Genomic DNA, 8,506 nt, shown 5'->3' with positions numbered 1-8,506 from the left:
AGTGATTGAGGTAGACAAGATCTATGTGTTAGAAAGTTGGAAGAGGTAAGTACCTTCTCCCAAATAGAGATCCTTGCTTCTAGTCAGGGTAACACTTTAGATAACCCCTGCTCACCCCCATGGTAGCTTAGCACGAGCAGACAGACTTTTCCCAAAGGCAATGTGTAAAGTATTCATACTCAAAACACACAGTAATACAGTGATAACACCACAAATGGACACCACACCAGTTTCGAAAATAAAGTATCTTTGTTTAAACTCAACAAGACCAAAGCAACAAAAATCTAAAATACATTTAATAAGAATATGACTTTAAAAAAGGTTTTAAACAACTTGGCCCATAGAAATCTATGGATGCGTGATTTTTCTCAAAGAACCTGTAGAGTTTTGTTGTAACATTGCTTTTGTTGGAATTTATCTGTATTGTGTAATTGACTAGTACTGTACTTATGGTGATTTTTAATAGGGGCTGATAAATGTCTGAATAAATTGTATACATTTTTAATTTACATTTCCTCTTTGTTCACTACATTGGTGTGAATAGAGTGATGCCTGTTGTGGATTGAGTGTTTGTGACTAAAATTACCCAAAGGGGATCTCACTTTTGACAAAATTTACAAGGCCAAACAGCCGCAGACATGGGAAGCGTTGATTACAAGTCAGTTCGGGTCCGGGGTTGATGCATCGGGAAAACTTGCCACACAGGTAGGATGCATGGAAATCCAGGATGCGTTGGCGATCAATGCAGCAGCATCGAACAGTGCTGCATCGGTTTCTTCAGCCACAGTACCTCAAAGCATTGATTTGGGCAGCGGCACAGCAATGCATGGAGATTCTTTTCGCATAGCGGTGCTGCATCGGAAAAATAGCTGCAAGAAGAGCGATGCGTCAATTTTCAAGTAGTTGCATTACTTTTCCAGCTCCCAACAGCAGTAACGACCTTCAGAGGTTCCAGACATTATTAGGCACCTCTTAGCAGGTCAGTACTCCCAGCAAGGAAGTTCAGGGGAGCTGGTGGTAAAGTCTTTGTGTCCACGAGATTCAGAACAGGAGGCAAACTCTACTCAAGCCCTTGGAGATCATCCTCAAGCAGGGGACGCAGCACACAGCAAATTTCTTTTCCTTTCCTTGGCAGAAACAGCTACTGCACGCCAACCCCAGGTAGCACACAGCAAAGGGGCAGTACTCCTTCTCCAGTTTCTTCAGCTCTTCTCCTTGGCAAAGGTTCCTCTTGATTCCAGAAGTAGTCTAAAGTTCAGGGGTTTTAGGTCTAATACTTGTACCCCAAATGTCTGTTCTCTGAGCCCAGTCCAAACCAGTTCTGTCCTCACTGGTGAAGTATGACCACTGGGGTGGTGACAGCATTGTGCAAGGGAGACAGGCCCTATTCAGGTGCAAGGAAATCTCCTCCCGCTACTCTAAATGCAGCCGAGCCCTATTCAGCACAGCTCTGTGTCATTCAGGAAGGGACAGGCACACCTCAAGTCCCCTTCCATGCACATCCCCAGCCCCTGTCACTCCAAAACCAGGCAGTCAATACACAAACAGGCAGAGGTACACAGAATGGTTAACCAAGAAAATGCCTACTCTCTAAAAGTGGTATTTTCAAACACATAATTTAAAAACCATCTTTACTAAAAGATGTGTTTTTAAATTCTGAGTTCAGAGAGACTAAACTGTATTACTCTATCTTGTTCCAGTGGGAATTTATGTTACAAAGCATTTCCCATTCTATCCTATGGGAAAAGATAGCCTCTCAATAGTGAAAAAATAAATTGGCAGTATTTCACTATCAGGACATGTAACTCACACCAGCACATGTCCTACCTTTCAGATACACTACACCCTGCCCAGGGGGGAACCTTGGGACTACCATTGGGAAGTCTTACATGAATGAAAAGGAAAGGTTAGGGCCTGGCAAGTGCGTGCCCCACTGGTAGCATTTGATTTACAGGTCTAGGGTACATCCTCTGTGAGGTGATGGATTTGTGTGGGTATAGTCGACTAATACATACCAGTTTGAAAGTATGGGGTCTCTGGCAGGTGACATAAACACTGGAAGTGACCATGCAACTCCTTTACTGCTGTACATACCTGAATGACCCTGTGGTTATTAATATGAGACCATGAAAGGGTTTTGAATCTGTGATGGCAGATGGTTCACTGCTGTTGATGAGCTTCACCAGTGTGCCAGAGGTATGCATTAACCCTTCATTCTCCAGGGCTGTAAGTGTAGGGTACATCAAGTGAAAACAGTGTGTGTCTGTTAAGAAGAACAGAGAGAGCCAGTGTTTGCTGCAGACAGCAGTTGGTCGAGAAGATTTTTAAAAGCCCTCTGTCCCCTGCATATGCAATGGTTAGTCTTCATTAGACGTGCTTGGCTTGCTGTCGTCTCAGGAAGGCTCCTGCTTGAATGGAGCAGAGTGTCAGGAATACCAACACAGTTTCACACTACTTGTCATGAGAGAAATAGAGGTTTCATCGCTGGAGCCAATCAAGGTAGATGGATATAGGCATGAGATTCAATTATATCCTTATATTTAGTCATTCAGAACATTTATATCACGAATATTGATTTCACGTATTTAATATCAAAAGCAGATTTAAATATGTTCCATACTTTCAAAATTGAAGCTGAAATTGTGAGTTTTTAGTGTATCTTGCTCAAACCTAGATGGCATCCCATAGTGAAAGTCACATTCCATATGAGAAGAAGAAACGTGAACTAGAATGTAACGGCCATCTTTGACATCTAGTGTATTAAATGTCTTACTGTGAAGAAACGTGCTTTCCAATGGCCCTTTTCTGTGTGCTTGCCCTCGCGCAGTTTGAATATTGAATTTTGCTAGGATCACCTCTGGAAAATCCTTTTTGTAGTATCAACTCAATTTCTTCAGTGGGACTGATTGTTGTTGGAGTGCTACCATCTGCGTTTGAATGGATTGGACATTTTTAAAAGGTTCTATTGTTTCACGACTGATTATATTGAAATTAAAGTTAAATTTCATCTGCAGAGTGACAATTTCCATTTTTTTCTAAAGACTGAAATATCTACGTGATTTGTATTTTGTGGACGTATTATAAACTGCATTCAGTTCTGCATGCAACTACCATCACACAGCACAAGAGTTAGACTTTAAGCTAATATGTCATATTGTATGTTGTAGGTGAACCATTTATCAAAAGCACAAATAGCTTGATGTTACCAACTCTAAAAGCCATAGCTTTCACAGTATTATCAATAGCATAAGGTAGTTCAGTTGAAAAGGCTGTAAAGTAAATGCTGTTTGCTTTTTGTCTTCAGGACATGAGTACATGAGACAGTTCCATACCAGGTAACAGTGAGTGTTGTGTAGTGATGTGTGTTTTTCTCAATCCCTATTTCTCCCTGTGTCCAAGAGAGTGACTTCATAGCCTTCTCAGAGTAAAAGGTGGATGAGATGGAGCAGCATCAAAGTCCAGACATCCACTCAATGGAACTGGGAGTTTGATACAGACGAGGGACTGGCACAGGCTTGATAAAAGGGCTATTAAATATCGATGACTCTATATTTTGTGAATCACATCTCTTTGTTCACCCAGAGTGTGCTGTGCGATGCCTCTGATGCTTCTCTGATGGACACCGCATGCGCCCCTCCCTCAAGTTTGTATCCATGATTCACTGCACTACTAATGCCCCATTACTTTCACATCTGATGAATCAGGGTGGGACTGGAATGTGAAACAAGCCTGGGCACCAAAACAAAAGTGGCCTCCATTAGCGAAAGTGGCTCACATTTGCAAATCGTGCTGTTTTCATCTTGTAAAGACACACTGTATAGATTTTTTCTGGGTATCTGAGAATGCATGCATTTGTGCTTGCTGCAGACAATGTTTGTGAGAAATTATAAATAAAAACTGTCACACCAGACCATAAAACAGGCACACAAACAGAAAAATATCACACAAGCTGAGCTGTCACACCAGCCCTTCTGGTCCTGCCAGATTTCCCGTCAAGACCCGTCTGACCCTGGATGCGTTTTCCCAATTGTATTGTATGAAAACAGATAATAACTCTCAAACCATCAACTTCACTAAATGAAGCTATATCACACAAACAGAGCATTGTGTGAAGGATTAACACCACAAGCAATCCCCCAATCAGAACTCTTTTGCCAACATAGAGTTTTTTAGAATTTCTTATTTGGTTTCTATGAGAGTTGCATAGCCAAATACATTGATAGGAAAGAGCTTCTGGATATTTTTATTTTATTCTCACAGAATATACTCATTAGTCTTTTGAAAGCTTGCGAGTTGTGCAGTTGAACGCTCTCTTACACAAGCATTTTCAAGGCCCAGAAAGTGGCTTAATAAAGGGAAAAGTATATGGCGGGGAAGCAAAAATGGAAAGTAGAACTTTATATGCACTGCAACTCAATGTCTGATGTCAGCAATGAAGGATACATCACCCAGTTAGAAAACGGCACAACTAGATTGCTTCTCGGCAGGACAAACACACGAACAGGGAGGCAAAGCATGGAATCTGGAGCAGGGAAGTGAAAAGACAACAAAGCCATCACATCATGAGCAATGGGCTGACCCAAAGCCATTTCTAAGTTTATGTAATGTGTTGGAAACAATATGTCTTCAGCAGAAAGCAAAACCTATCTGTAGCCAAGACCTAAAAGGACTCTCTTCAGTCACCTCTCCAATCTGACCTGTGCCTTTTTCACCTGTTTAGGTCATTTCATTTTTTTGAATCTGTTTCTCATTTTCTCAAGTGAATTCCTCATCTTGTCAACCCTTACTCTCTTCTACTCACCCTTGGATCATCCAACATCATTGTTTTATCGGGCACTAGAGAACATGATTTATTGATTTAATCTCCGGTCAGGAAAGGGCAATGTCTGATACCATAACTACAAATGAAACTGAAACTCCTAGATTGTAGGAGGCCCAGGCACAGTAGTTTCTTACAGGATTATAAAAGCAGCATGTTTTTGGAACTCCCTTCCCCTTCAACTCAAACTTATCACCAACCATTTATCCTTTCGCAAGATCCTTAAGACCCACCTTTTTACTACCAATTAATCAGCTTATGATTCACTATCTCTGTGTATGACCAGGCGTGGGACAAATATCCTTATCCATCATAAGCGCAGAGATATCCCTTCGGGGATCTAGTCAGGCGCTATATAAGCACATAAAATAAATAAATAAATAAATGTTTGCACTGATATAATGACGGTGCAATAGAGTCAGTTTCAAACAATCAATACGTATACAGACATACTGTAGATTTCGGCTCTATATTAGTACCAACAGGCACCCCAACATATGTAGGGGCATCTTAGGAAGTAGTTGTGATATTTATCATCAATCGCGATTAGCGTATTCATTTTTATCGCTGCCTATCGCTGGATATTTTAGCGGAGAAAACATGCTATTAGCAACAGTTATCTCCACTGTGATAAAATATCCAGCGATAGCAGAGAAATTCCTGAATATCGCTGGAAATCCAGGGATATTCAACCATTAACGCCATGGTGGACTTAGCCTGGAATCCACCTCCTATTGAGGATACAGGTAAGTCAGGTTTCCAGCAGGTGTTAAATACTAGCGATAATCGCGCTTAGCATGACTTTTTTTATCACTTCGCCTGCATTGGTAATAGGGAGAAGTAGTGTTAGCAACTGTTTTCAGTCGCTTCTAGTTGGGAACGCCTACCTTGCATGTCATTAGCGATAATCATCGCTGGCATGCAAGGCTATAAGAAAACTGTCCACTATCGCCAGAAAGCTGTTGCTAACGCCTGTTAGAGACAGCTTGCTGATAGGGTGATAAAACAATCGCTGCTTTAGCAGCAAAAAGTGCAGCTAAAGTGGCGATAAAACCCTTGCTAATATACCCTGTATTTCTTTGTTAGTATTGTTTTTCAGCTACAGCGAATAGATAATAAAAAAAACTAAAACTACTGTTGGGATTACCCCAAAAAGCATACATTTGACATACTAAACTGTCACAGTTAGCTCTGTGGTTTGGCTGATTTTATTTCTGTCTGTTCTCTTAAATAATCTAGGATCAAAATAACTAATTTACTGGTTACACAGATTCATGATTTTTGGATTACATCTTTTTTCTTTCATTTATTCTGATGCTTTTATCAGTAAAACTCACATGTTCCCTTAGAAGCCTAATATTTTTTCTTGAAAGCATCTCAACCAACAAATGAAAATCAAAAATCATTTGAAATCATCTCAGTAATCAACACGTTGCAAATGACGAATGACTGGTAAATGCACAAGAATGCTGCTTTGTAACAATCTAATAAGAGTGGCCTACTTAAATAATTTTGCCTATGCCAGACATAGTGCGGTGCAAACCTCATGGATTCATCTGATTAAAAATATGACCTCGTTTAAAAACACACAAAGGAACACATTGTGGGAAAATAGCCAGGTATATCTGCTTAATTTTCACGAATGCCATTAGGAGGGTACGCAGCTTATTCTCCCAGAGAAAACAAGATTTTATTATGCCATTCTTAAAAAAATATATGCAATTAAATATTTGATGAGAAAACTCTCCTTTTAGCAAGGCAAAATATGTAGAGGAGGTAGAACTGCTTAATGTGATGAAAAAAAGTTGCAACATTATTTACAAAAGTATTTATAGATATGAATATTGGATTGCATTGGGTCCTAAGGCTTTTTTATTACCCTTAATAGAAATGTTGTGTTTATTAAAATTATATGATATACAATTAGGTTTCCTACTAAGGAATGATGCAATGCTTGTATTACTACATTCCAAATGCTGAGTCTTCCAGTCAGCTTGGTATCGTTGAAAAATTATTAAACATAACTTCACAAGTACCTATATTTCAGATACAACCAACAATGAAGACTTGTAAGTGGATGCAAAACTCAATATATGTGGGTGCCCAGAATTTATGTTGTAACGCGTAGAAAGGAACTAAGATGAATTTTAGCTGAAACATTGATATCAAGGTAAATAGGATGAAAAGTAAATGGCATTTGACATCTGTGTGACACTGAAGATTATTCATTGTGAACTCTCTTAATGGAAATTATGTTGGTGGAAGTGGTCATTTTGCTTTTAGAATACAACACTCAGTACAATGCTAGAGGATGAATGTTGGGAATGCCTTGATATAATATACTAGACTGTTTTAGATTAGGAAAAATAAAATTTTGTTTACAATAGTTTCATGCAACTGTTTGATACAAACTAGGTGTAGAAATCCTATTATTTATGAGAATTACCGGAAAATCTTGCAAGATAACTGCACAACTTTGTACTCCCCCTGAACAACTCTGATATTAGGGAGCTGGAAGACTTTCTTGCTAGGCATGGTAAAATGTCAAATATGCCAGTGTAATTCTTGCAATTTTCGAAATGTCAAGTTATACTTCTTGTGTGAAATTTCCGAAATTACACCAATTATGCAACTTTGCATGATTATGCACCATTTGTGGAAAAGATTTAGCGCAACTGCACCGGACAGGTAACGCAAGCAACTTTTGTTCATAATGCTTTGTATTGTGTAACAGTTTTTTAGAGCAAAATGATTTCTAACATGAAAATTTGACCGGAGGATGCATTTTGACCTGAAATATAGTGCAAAATGACAGATTTACATTTCACTTAAATACACGTTATTTTGCCAAAATTAACCTAAAGCAAATTATGTGAATTTCACACACCTCTACTCACAACAAAAAACAGTAAAGATAACTATCACCCTCCAATGAGGAGGCCAGTGGTAAGGAAACCTACCTGTACTTTTGCTACTGTAATTACTGCAATACGCCTTTGTGCAAACTTTGTGTTTATTAAATAATGAGCTTATATATCACTTCATTTTATGCCATTTCCGAGCAAAGTAAATAGAAGTTAACGATAACTAATTTGATGTAATTCAATTTAACAACCTCAGAAGGATGGAAGACTGAATTGGTCTTGCTGAGAATCGAAGCATACAATTCACAGCAGGTTGGAGCTTTACTCACTGATCCCTATGCATCATAGGATGAGGCATGGTCTGTGCTGCTTTAAAAGACGATGATTATATAGTGTCCCATAAAGGAAAATGTGAATATCTATTGCACTCTTGACCCAAAACCCTTTTTAAAATATAGTGATAATGCTCTATTACTTAGCGGGAATCTTCATTACTCCGGGTCCCGTTGTCCTCGTCCCATTCATAACAAAGTGGAGATAACTATCTCCCGACAGATAAAAAGAGCAGAGGAATGCTGGGGACCCTAACCCTGCCCCTCCCACTGGGAGTACAAAAGCAGTACTTAACCAGCATTTCGCCTAAACTACCAAGCCCCCAACAGGAAGGCCAGCCTTCTGGGAGGGAGGGTGGGGCATATGAATGGGAGGAGGACAACGGGACCCGGAGTAATGAAGATTACCGGTAAGTAATAGATTATTACCCCCAGGTCCCTCCTTTCCTCGTCCCATTCATTACAAAGTGGAGAATACCAAAACAGAAACC

This window comes from Lissotriton vulgaris, chromosome 1_1 (genome assembly GCF_964263255.1).
Source record: "Lissotriton vulgaris chromosome 1_1, aLisVul1.2, whole genome shotgun sequence".
NCBI classification, from domain to species: Eukaryota; Metazoa; Chordata; class Amphibia; order Caudata; family Salamandridae; genus Lissotriton; species Lissotriton vulgaris.
The sequence above is the reverse complement of the archived record's forward strand: the minus strand, read 5'-3'. Positions refer to the sequence as shown.